The following is a 12770-nucleotide window of genomic DNA, read 5'->3' on the forward strand; positions in this document are numbered from 1 at the left end:
CTCGAAACCCTACTTGCTCTTTATTAACTCAGACTAGACTTCCCAACACATGTAAGACGCTAAAAGAGATTGCTACATAGATGATGCTAATGGTGTGGATGTCGTGTTGTTGGTCTGCTATGGACATTTGTGTTTGGACCCAATAGCCAGCGAACGTTCGTCGGGAGGGGTGGCATTTACGAACATTTTTTATGGCAGTTTCTTCAGAGACGCATGGTAATTTTTCATAGGCGCATGGCATTTTATGGAAGCAAGAAAATTTTGCGACAAAAACATGTAGAATTTTCCACCTCCTACCACCTAAAAATGCCATCAAATTATACCACAACATACTGAATTATTTTTGCAGATGGAATGAAACCAAATCGCACAAATCTAACACCATTCGTATGTATACGTGATCATAAAGCTGGGGCTCGTTGTTATTACTAGCACATATGCTCGTGCGTTGCAACGGGAAAAATTGATGTTTTAATGTCCCATAGCACCAGATTCACTATGAAGAACATGCTGCAACGCAGCATCCTTATACAAAATGAACATAAAAAATACGTTGCAATTTAGCCGTGTTCATATTTTCTTTGCCGGACATAATCTCCCACTGATTTTATTTAAGTATAATCTTTTTAATGGCATTTATGTATAATCCTTTTATTAGTTATCATGACGTCATCACTCGTTTTTGTCGGGAATCAATCCTTCCTTTTCTAATTTCGTAGCCCCAACACATTGAAGCCTATAGATCCTTCCTTTTAATTATCCTACCTTTTTATCTTAAATCCTTCGAGTAGAGTTTATCAAGATGACAATCTTTCTTTTAGTTATTCCACCGGTTTACGCATAATCCTTTATTTAATTAGCCACATCCATTTAAATATTCTATTTAAGTCCACAATTCTTCTTTTATTAGCTCATTCGCTTAATTAGCTCGCCTAAACATGATGACTGTCACTCGTATATTTAGAGCGAGTTGGGATTAGTAAATGTGAAAGGCGCATAGGTTGTTGTTTGTTACATCGAAGAGCTAGACATGAGGTCCTGTGTTCAATTCCCACAATGTTGATTTATTTTGACGCAATTATTTTTCACACAGGTCTCTATGAAAGTCTATAAAAAGCCCATCAACATACAAGTATCTGGCTCAAATCACTTAACGTGTGTAAACCAAACAAAAAGGACCAAAACAAACCAAGAATACATATTCCCTTTAATAATAAAAAAATCCTCTCATATCTCTAGCTGAGTCAGTTGGACAAATTGTGTGTGGCCGGTTGGCAAGTTATGAAATCGAACCCTCCCATCGGCAATTTTTTTTGTCACCTCTCTAGACCTGGGCCACAGTGCGTCGCCAGGTGGGCTTTCGCCGTTGGGCCAAAACAGGTGGCAAGTAATGAAACCAAATAGTGTACGTGAAATTAATTGAAGCGGGACAAAAAAAAGCAGGACGAAACCAAGAATATCACCTCCCTTTAATAGTAGGTATAGATATAGATTAGTTGTCTACGACCTTAATTTTGATTATTTGTATACGACCAATGAATTTGCTATATATGCCCGTGCATTACGACGGTACAGAAACAACAATATCAGAACGGTGACATCCGAGGTAAAAAATTCGGTTGTGGCCGTATGCAAGTTTCGAGTGATTTTTTCCTACCCGGTGGCTGCGCACGCACTGAGGTCTAAAAAAAGGCATATCAATAAGATCTGCTAAATTAGTGTGTTTGCTTTTTCTCTTAATTTTTTGAATTAATAATGCATCTTTAAAGATCAATTTAGGATTTTTTTTTTAGCTGCGACCCCTTGTGGGCACCTAGGATGTTTTTTCTTTAATAAATCCTCTTTGGTTGGTCATATATGACTACGTGACTTTCTTTCTTCCTTGTAGTTTTTCACCAAATCTCTTAGTCACATACATCTATAGCTAAGTTAATTCTTCTTTCATGTAGTGTATATTACTCCCTCCGTCTCATAATATAAGACGTTTTTATTTTCACACAAAAAAAAACGTCTTATATTATAGGACAGAGGGAGTAGTATACAGGACCCGTATCTCATCCTCCACTCTGTGGCTGCACTTTAAGGTACGTGGGGCTGGGCAGATCAATTTAGCGGCCCATATATAACAGCAAAGCCTGGCCCAGGTGTACGTTGCTGGATATATAAGGTGGGACGTACGAGACGGGAGGAGGCTCTCGATCGTGTGTTCGATCACGCAACGTAATATTAATGACCGACGTACGAAGCCAAGTAATATTAATGACCTACCGGACTATGCGGGACGAAACTAAAAATACCACATTGATTTAATATAGTAGGTATATATATATATATATATATATATATATATATATATATATATATATATATATATATATATATATATATATATATAGGCTTGCTAAACTATGGCTGTGCGCATTGTGCCTTATCTTACGCTCCGGCCACTTCAACCGAGCCGACCAGTACGCGCTAATTAAGCGGCACGCTAACCAGGTCGAAGGGCGCGCGAGCGACGTGGGAAAAGGTTGATCGTAACCCTTACGACCAGAACTGTTGTGGCGCGTTGCCGGCCTCCTCCTAGACAAAAAAAATAGCTATGGATTACCATGGCCCTCGTCTTGCTTTGCCCTCCCATAAAAGAAATAATAGTAACGGGTTACCATCAGGTTTTCTACATTTAGGGTGAGTGCCGGTAAAAAACTAATGTCCATTACTATATATACTTAACCTATTACTGGCAATGTTTTGGGATGAAACCATCGATGTCTTAGCATCGGCAAAAAAATGTAGGTCCATTACTATCTACACTTAATTACTACTGGCAATGATTAGGGATGCAACCTTCTTATCTAGCTGTTGGTAAAAGCCCTAGGTCCATTACTATCTCACTTAATCTATTACTGTTTAGGAATGAAATCATGATGTCTTAGAGCCGGTAAAAATCAGAGGTTCATTGCCATCTACACTTATTATATTACTGGCAATGAGTAGCGGAGCAACACATGGTAATATAAATAAAGGTGTTACTTTATTTTGCACATGCCGTTACCCACAAAATCAGCCTTCTCAGCGACCCGCGCACCCGCGCGTGATTAGGAGCAGCGGCCGGCGTACGGAGCAACACATGGTAACAGAAATAAAGCGTGTTACTTTATTTTGCACCTTCCATTACCTTCAAAATCTGGCCTTCTCAGCGCACCCGCGCGTGATTAGGAGCAGCGGCCGGCGCATAGATTAATTAAAAATGCGCACACGCTCACAATAGCGCCACCGTGTGTATATATATATATATATATATATATATATATATATATATATATATATATATATATATATATATATATATATAGTGTTACTATTCATCACCCAGGGTGCAAAATAAGTTATTCTTCATCCGAGATAATCTGACGATCATTTCATAATTAAATTACGTTTCAAATTTAAATAGTTACATTCATATCGATTCACTATGTAAAATTTAACATAAGAAAATAAAAATATAGGTCATAAGACAAGAAAATTTGCAGTTTATGTGTATTTTAGACTATTGTTTTTTAGGTTTATAATTTTACATAATATAAGTATTTTTTACGCCGATTATATATTTTCTTACGATCCTTTTTGCATCGAAAATAAGACAAAATTTACGGAACGTAAAATTATGATGCATTGATGATAAAATAGAAGAAGGTGAAGAATAATTATTCCTCACCCAGGGTGACGAATAGCGCGATTGTTATTATTCTGGTACTCACGCGGCCATCCCATCACAGACAGATGCACACGTACACGGTACACACCGAGACAACAGGCAACGACGACCGTATTCATGGATGGATGGACGGACGGAAGACCGGCCTTGGCGGCCAGCGACCAGGTAGCTAAAAGCTACTTTCTTCGTCCCATAATATAAAAACCTTTTTAACACTATGTAATGTCAAAAACGTTTTTATATTATAAAACGGAGGGAATAGTAGTTCTTGAGGAGGTAGTCGTCGAGGTTGTGGAAGGTCTTTGCTGCGGTCTCCTTGGTGACGTCCGGCTCGGCACCTCGTTGCTGGCCTTGTCGAACTCCATGGTCCAGTTCACCACCGTGCCGGCGCCATCGGCGCCCTTGTCGGTCACCTGCACCGTCACCCTGAAGTTCTTGTAGAAGCTCACCAGCTCGCCGTCCACCACGCTGTACGACACCACCTTCTCGTCGTCCGCCACCTCCACCTTCTCCTTGGCGAACGTCACCATCGGAACCCCTGAACGCACGCTGATGTCAGACCAAAGGTATCACACTGAGACAGATCTTTGAACCAACATCTTCAATAAGTAACGACGCGGGGGCGACGACGCCCCTGATTAAGCCGGAAAGTTAGATCATGGGTTTCACCCTGAGAAAATACACCCGCCAGCCCAAAGGTATAGGCAGTTAGGCACCCACCAGAACAGAATTGCACACAAAGCTGAGGCTATGTTGAGATAGTGATGGAGCATGATTAACCTCCCGCAAAGCCCGACCACACACATCCAGCAAATCTGTCCGTCGAAATCGGCCTGAGGCACTTAGTACGCAGGGATGGAGAAAACAGAAAGGCATCAAAGGAGTGGTCGGCCAGACTTAGTGTTGGAATTTTCAGGTCACTTGCCTTATTTCTCCACTCTTAACTAAACTAGTAAATGAACTGTAAACTTAATTAAACTTGACATGAGTGCAGGTGTTCCATTTTGAGTACATTCACACCCTCAGGTTCTTGATGTGTTCAGTTACGCAATTTCAAAATAGGCTAATATTATCACAAAATTTTCAGCAGTGACCACTTAGAATGCTTGTCAGGCTACAAAGAATTGGAAGATAGGATGCACTTTTCACCAAATTTGGAAAGTGTACGGCTCAGTCTGGCGTTATTGCTTATTGATAACGTCCTGGATTTGTCATGTGGTCATGTTGTGGTTTAACAGAACTAGATGACCAGTTGCGCCAATGGCGCAAAGGCCAAGAGTAAGCCATGTATTGAAAGAGTGTACATTAATATTATTCGGACACATATTGAAACATATGAGAAAAAATTCCACTTACTATAAGTACAAGCGATGCAATACCCATATAATGTTCAAAGACATATCAGTATTAACAGAACTGTTACTGTTAATTAGTCAGACACAAATTCACACCCGAGAAGCACATTGCACAGGGTTGAAACTTTTAAGCCTTACATTCCCAAGCAATCTTAAAGAGGGCCAACAGAATTGAAATCACTGATGCAAACTATCAGCAGTTAGTAATATTTATACACACAGCTTCTTTATTGTAGTCATATGATAATGAAATCAGTACTTAAATCAGCACCAAGGATAGCCTATCAGACAAAAAAAATTCTGCATCCCACTGAACAACACTATTATGCAGGACTTATTTTAAAAGGCCCAGTTCTAATTTCTATAAGAGCTTGAAGCTTTGGAGCCAAGGCTACGAACCTTCAAATCCGACCAAATATCTTACCATGCAAACACGGTAAAATGGGAAAGAAAGACTCTAAATGTGACGCACCAAAAACGGAAGAAAATGTTGAACGACCTGGGCGTGAGGAGTTGTGCCGGTGACTTGGTGACGCCGAGCAGCGCGTGGATGTGGGCCAGCCTGATGATGGTGGTGGCGGCGCCCTCTTTTTTTTTAGTTTCCTATGATCCAAAGTAGTCGCTGGAACAAAGTAAATCTTTAAACACCTGTGTAAGTAGATTCAAAACAATAAGAAGTCATTTAATTGATGGAATGTAGCATTATGAAAAATATACAACAAAGTGATTTTGCGTATGCTGAGTCATCTATTTTGGAATGGAGGGAGTATGTTTGACACATTCTACCACAAAGTGCCTGTCCAAAGGCTTCGGCACTGTGGCTCATGTAGAAAACTGAAAATGGCTCAACTGTAGTAGCATGCATGTCTAACATCTTTTGTCCTTTCATAAAGCAACGAAAGTTCAGAACATACCATCTTAAACCGGTGAGCGACTTGGTTTACATTATCTCCTAGGTGACCTGAGCTACAAATTTATTGTTTCCATAAATTAGGTAAATAATGTTTGTACAATGAATTTTAAATGTAAAAGCAGCCTAGTAGAAATTAAGGCATAATATCATGACGTGTGAAAAAGCTCAATAAACTACATCAACACAAGCAAAATGATAGACAAAATACATGATAATATTTTTTCGCCCATGGATATGTACTTCCAAATAGCTTTATATTAACATCATATGCACGTGCTGAAGGAAAATTTTAATTAGATCAACCAAGGCAAAAATATATTGTGTAAGATCTCATCTCTTGTAAAAAGAAACTGGCGCAAATAGAAAGCAGAAATCTAAGACCATTTAGGAAAAGAGTTAACCAGTTAATCGGTAAAAGACAACAATGTAAGATGCCATCAGTTATAAAAAAACTGATCAAGGAGCACATAAATCACTTCCCGCAGGGCGCCCTCCCCTGCCTCCATCCTGAGCACCTCCATCCCGTGAGCACTCAAGCCCTGGATCCATAGTCTCGAGCTCGCCCGAGCTCCGCCATCTCTGCCTCGAGCTCTGAAATCACCGCTACTAATCAGACTCTTACTTGGATACTTAACAAAAAAGAATCAGAAAGGAAATTTATTTACCGAAACAACATAATGAAATATGATATATATCGTTCTTTAGAATGAGAAGCTACAAAATAGAAGAGGCATAAGTTTATATGGAAGTATTCATATATCCTAGGCCGGGTTTTTACAGAGCAATCACGGACATGCCTTTATACGTCTATACAAAATGATCTGCGCAAGAAGGCTGCACATATGGAAGTATTCATATATCCTAGGCCGGGTTTTTACAGAGCAATCACGGGCATGCCGTTATACATCTATACAAAATGATCTGCGCGAGAAGGCTGCTGTAAAAGTAGCAAGGATTAAAGTAAAAAATGCATCACAACAATTCATTACTAAACAACGGAATGAAATACGATAGCTATCAATCCTGGTAACAGGAAGCTACGAAATATAAGACGACCACATTTATATTATTATTTTGCGGGTAGAGGATAACATTTATATGGAAACATTCAAATATCCTAGGTCTGTATTTTGACCATGTAATCACGGATATGTCGTTATACCCCCACCTTCTCCTTTTACTCCGCATACAAGTTTGGTCAAACTGAAAAATGGAAATGCATTATGTTTGAACACTGAAACCCCTCCTTGCAAAAGAATCAATTAGAGCACCGGTCCTCATTCAATCTGATCTCTGACTGTGAGCTATTTTTGTTCTCTATAATTTAGCTTGGGGTTTCCACTTGTGTAGAACTGTAACAAATAAAGCAGGGCATGTAGCATGGGTGCAGCTCCTGTGCTGGGCACTATTGACATGCTTTGCACACGTATAACAGGCATGGGCAAAGGTGAGAGGGTCATGGTGTACTGCACGGCCTGGATGTGCACTGTGTGTATGCGTGAGGCTGTAAAGGAGAACAACAATGTGTAGCTTCTCGCTTCAGTCATAAACAGAAAAATACAAAAACAAACTCAACACAAAGCTAGTGCTGGGGGAAAACCATCGAGTACCTTGTATACATCCTTTCTCTGGTTGATTCTTGCTATCGATTCCTCTACGACGAGCCAAGATCTGAGTCTCATGTGTGTCCACAGGGGGAAAACAGAGGCGAGCGAGACTCCAGGCCTGTCAATCTCCTTCATTATCAGCTAATTTGAATGGTTGTTGCCAGTAAGTGAAATGGGAATTGTACATCAAGATTCACATAGCAGAAACGAATTACCAGAGGGAGATGGGTAGTCTGCAAATGGTACAAAGGATCTCTTTTGAGCTGATCTGCTCCAAACGACTGGTTCAAACTGAACAAGGAAATAAGCAAATGGACAAGTCATTAGAAACAACCTTGCGCAAAATAATTTGAAACATCATTATGCAGTTTACTGTCATTAGAAACAACCTTGCATAATAGTATAATTTAGTTCCAAAGTATGTCCAGAGATACAGGGGTACAGATCTAGTACATTTTAGTTTCAGAGTATGGTCCAGAATCATACTAAATCTACAAAACCAGTATCCTTATCTGAAAGCACCCACACAGTTCATTTGATAGATGCATTCAGCGGTAAAAGAAAAAAAGGATGTTAGCAAATTAGAGCTGCACACACACCTCCAAGGCTCCAATAGTGTTTTGGCCTGTGTAGGAAACACGAACCCCCAAACACCTCGAGCTCCTTGCCCAGTGGGGGTGGAGGCAATGGTGGCGCTTCTCATGACGCAGAGGAGGCAACGACGCGGTCGAGCGGTGCCGGCGCCGCCCCGGACTATATCAAGATTGGGCGAGACGAGGCGGCAACCAGGCGAGCAAGCACCATCATAGCGCCGTGGTTGGGGAGCAGCAGCGGTGTGCAGCGCGGAGGCACGGGAGAGAGGGAGAGAAGGGGGGGGGGGGGCAAGGAGGCCGTGGCTGCCTCGTTTCCTCTTTGAGATCGAGAGAGAGAGAGAGTACCTGAGAGGAAAAGAATGTTAATGGCGAAGGATATGTATCCTGCGCAGTAAATTGTAAAAAGAAATACCCTGAAGTGAGAATTTTTGGTCGCAGTTTGCAGCTTCCTCATAAGCTTAGGCATCTTCATGCTTTACTATCACCCTGTCAAGCACAGTAATAAGCAACGTAAACATATCCTCACTGAAATTGCATCGTTGATCAAGATGACAAAACTGATTACTCAGATAACAAAACCAACCTTCAGCTGGCAATTAGCAATCTTGATGTACACAGATGAAGGTATGTTCCTTGCAAACCAAGTTGGTAACAACACAACAGAATAAGGGGATGAGTGCTTAGACATTAAGCCATTAAACAAACTCGGAATTGCAAATCACCCTGTCAAGCACGGCATTACACCAACCAGCAGGTAGTGCTGCCACCTCCACACAAAGTTACTAATTCATCCTAAAGGAAAAATCACATCATGAGATGGAAAGGATGGAATTAAATCACTAACTCACACACTCTGCACACGGAATGGCCAACGCCGGTGTTGCTTCTCACGTAATGGTCAAAGGCGGAGGCCGGCTCCTCAACCCAGCTCCGGCTTTCGACAATTTGACTGACAGTCTAACACAAAGCATATTATTAACATCCATAATTTGGATTGGGTAATTTAGAACAAGTGATTCAACTTCTATAATTTGACCCTGCTAACACATGATTTATTGGATAATTTGGACTGTTGTGCAAAATTTAAGAGCGGAACTAATTGTTCAATTCTAATTTTTTACTTGGCATATCTTCTGAGTAAGGTGAGCTCATTCTCTAAAGCAAATACAACAGTTTTCAGGAAAATGCTTAGGAACAGTAGCGGCAAGTTGAAGATCAAGTTGGACAGAGTAAGCTCTAAATGGCATCTCCCTTTTTCTAAAAGGCAAAAGATTAAGTAAAATCTGTCTTTTGGATAGAGCAAATATATAGCTTCAGAAATAAGAACAAAGCCATGAACAGAGCATCGAGGAATCAGTATAAGAACAAAGCAAATAATATACTGAAGGTTGAGTAAAATCTGTCTTTCGGATAAAATAAGAACAAAGCCATGAACAGAGCATTGAGGAATCAGTATAACAATTTTGAAACACAATAATTTCGAAATCTTGCAAAATCACAACAAAAATTTATGTAGTTATGAACAATTGGAAATACATTATAATAAAGGTTGATTAAAATCTGTCTATTGGATTGAGCAAATATGTAGCTACAGAAATTTTGCAAAATCAACACAAAACAAGAATCTCATTTAATGAAAACAAATCTGTCATTACCTATGATCAGAATTAGGTATTGCGAAAATAAATCACTCTACTCGCTAGAGATCAGATAAGGAAAAGAAAACTAATGAGTGACAACTTCTAAGATATTGATCAGTTAAGGAAAAAATTGTTGATGACATTATTAACCTATCACTTTGTAGAAAAGCATGAGAAACTAACAGAAACTACCACATATACTTGCAAGTGCGCCACTAAGAAAAGCAATCAGGCATGTTTTCTGGGACTCTGTCCCTGCTATTTAAAAGAACTGCACTAACAGAACAAGGCTAAGGAGGAGCAAAATAAGGACAATATCGGTAGTCATGCAAGTGGGTAGACATATGTACTGCCATAACTTGAAAATCACGAGCTTCATCAAGAAACACATGCAAAGACGAAAAAGAGTTTCAACAAGAAACACATGTAAAGACGAAAAAAGTTTTTTTCAGCTAGCAGAAGATTACCAGTTCATCTTACCCAGGCACACTGCCATAACTTGAATGTAGCTTGTACATATTATACGTATTCACTGTTTTATTGAGATAGTATATCAACACTATAATGCTGAAAATGCAAGCAGATAAACAAAACTGCACTACAATCACCCATACACGCCACTAAATTTTATATGAGCACCTAGAACTATTTTATGGTGATAAAACAATGGAAGCACGTTGGCAACACAATTGTAAAATAAACTATATTCAAGGAAATCTGCACTTGCCCGGTTTGATAGCAAAGCATTTTCTACGTGTTCTGAGAATACCACAGTTTTTTAGACTACCATGCTGAAAAAGAGCCCACGTGCATATTCATGTGCCTCTCGACACACATCTCCTGCCATGTATTGTGTGAACAAATAAATAATCTATATACTGAAAAAATTAATATAATGAACTTGAAGAAAACAACTATATCATTCTGACCAACTTTGTTCAAACACGACCAGACTCCAGACCACATTTTTTATGTCATTAGTTCTAAAAGGAGCGATAGAAGAGTGCTGGAGGTACAAATAAGAATCATTTCATATTACAAATAGAAAATGTGAGAAGGACTGCTGGAGGTACAAATAAGAATCATTTCATATTACAAATAGAACATACCTTTGCATCAGTAGTTGTCGATTAACAATACATTTAGACATCCAATAGATCCAAAGTGCACACATAATTACAGTATAATTGTAGACCACAGGGTATCCGTTGCCAAGTTATTTATTGTTCCATGGCCTGTAAAAATGAAGAGTAGTGTAGTGTCACACTATTGGTACAGGAAAATTGCTGCAACTACGAAAAGAAAAACTGATTTTTTTTTGTTTATGCACAGTATAGTGCCTGGCCATCAATATTATTGCAGTAAATGTCAGAAATCATATAAACACATATATCAGGAAGTTATTCTAATGCTCTAGTAACATAATATAATAACTAATATATTAACAACACTATTGCTTGAAGGGTCCAATCAGAAGCTCCTACTTATTTTAGTCTGCCAAGCAATCCGTGTGTGCTGCAATCTTCAAGCAAAATTTACTTTTTGCATAGATCACAATAATAAAGGCAACAAGCGGTAGATTCATGAATTTGTTGCTGCTACCCAGATAGAAAATTGAAGGCAGCCTACCTCATCTTCCCAAGTTGATTGTAAGACTTACTTTATTCCAGAACGTGATGTCCATGTGCCACCAAAATGTCTCCCACGGATGCCATTGACACCACTACTTGCTAGTTATTCCAGAGTTGATAGTGAGAACATTCCACATCTGCAGCCATAAAAAATAATCAATTGAATGGAGTCCTTATAACGGGGAAACATAACTTGAAGGCAGCAATCCTTGATATCCATCAGTTCTGACACAACAATAGCAAATAGGAGAAGTTAAGAAAGATCTAAAACCAGGTGTGCTGCTCCAATGAATCTGTGTGTAACAAGAAAGAGAGGTCGGCGAAGAGAGAGAGAGAGGGCACAAAGGGGAAAGGGGGAGTACATGCGTGTCAAGGGTAGCCTGGCCTCCCTCCCGCTCCAGATCAGGAACCTGGGAGAAGGTGAGGAGAGGTGGCGACGAGGTGCGCGCCAGCTAGCCTGGCTGCTGCTCCCCTTCTCTTATCGAGGCCGGACTGAGGACGCGCTGCGGCTGCTGCTCCTCTCCTCTTGCTGACGCGGTCGGTCCGTGGTGGACGCGGGCGAGGAGGAGGAGGCCCCGCCGCCGCCGGGCTTGTCCACCGCCATGGATTTCTCTCCGATGCGGCAGGGGTTTGGGGCGGCGATGTGGCGACAGCAGGAGCGGAGGCGTCAGCGGCGACAGGAGGAGTAGGCGGGGAAGGGAAGAGGCAGGAGGGGGAGGAGAGTGCGGGAGCGGGCGACGGCTAGGGTTCGTCAACTGAGCGACTGACGTGAAATTATCAAAATGCCCCCGGTGGGGCACCGAATTAACAGGCGGTGGCATAGCGATTTAAAGGCGACGTGGAGGCAACGGTTGTGACTACGAGTTTAGAAGGATTTATATGTTCAATAACTTTTCGTCGGACCTAGAGTTATAGAGCAGTCAAAAACTAGACCACCGGGACAAGAAAGAGACAAACATGGAAAAAAGAGAGAAAGTAAAAGATGCGAAGCCTTCTTATCTCTTATGAGTATGCAAATAGATGAATAATAAGGTACTCCCTCCGTCCTATAATATAAGAACGTCAAAAACGTTCTTATATTATAGGACGGAGGGAGTGTTTGCTTAGTATTGGAGCTATCATGCTAATTGTTTCAGGTTTGGAAAGAAAAGCACTGGAGTTAGGAATATAGGTTTCACATCAAAAAAATTGGCTGACATGCATTGCAACTTGCCACTGATTGAAATATCATCTCCTCTATTTATTGCTCTCAACGAGTGCACCCTACAAATCAAAACCTTATATACAGTGTTGATGTCGTATTCATAATTCATTCC

General features: G+C 40.4%; 1 pseudogene across 1 annotated transcript; it reads right to left on the bottom strand.

The window, feature by feature from the left end:
• Nucleotides 1-3652: 3652 nt before the first annotated feature.
• LOC125508579 (uncharacterized) lies at nucleotides 3653-12218 on the bottom strand (annotated as a pseudogene). Its single transcript, XR_015616862.1, has 11 exons — nucleotides 11817-12218; nucleotides 11484-11591; nucleotides 10933-11058; nucleotides 8767-8815; nucleotides 8596-8669; nucleotides 8190-8528; nucleotides 7806-7881; nucleotides 7594-7708; nucleotides 6385-6574; nucleotides 5543-5718; nucleotides 3653-4253 (listed from the first exon to the last, which is right to left on the bottom strand). The product of XR_015616862.1 is annotated as an uncharacterized LOC125508579 (transcript).
• Nucleotides 12219-12770: the final 552 nt, after the last annotated feature.

The sequence above is a fragment of the Triticum urartu genome, chromosome 2A (genome assembly GCF_056163025.1).
Source record: "Triticum urartu cultivar PI428250 chromosome 2A, HENAU_Tu73, whole genome shotgun sequence".
Taxonomy (NCBI): Eukaryota; Viridiplantae; Streptophyta; class Magnoliopsida; order Poales; family Poaceae; genus Triticum; species Triticum urartu.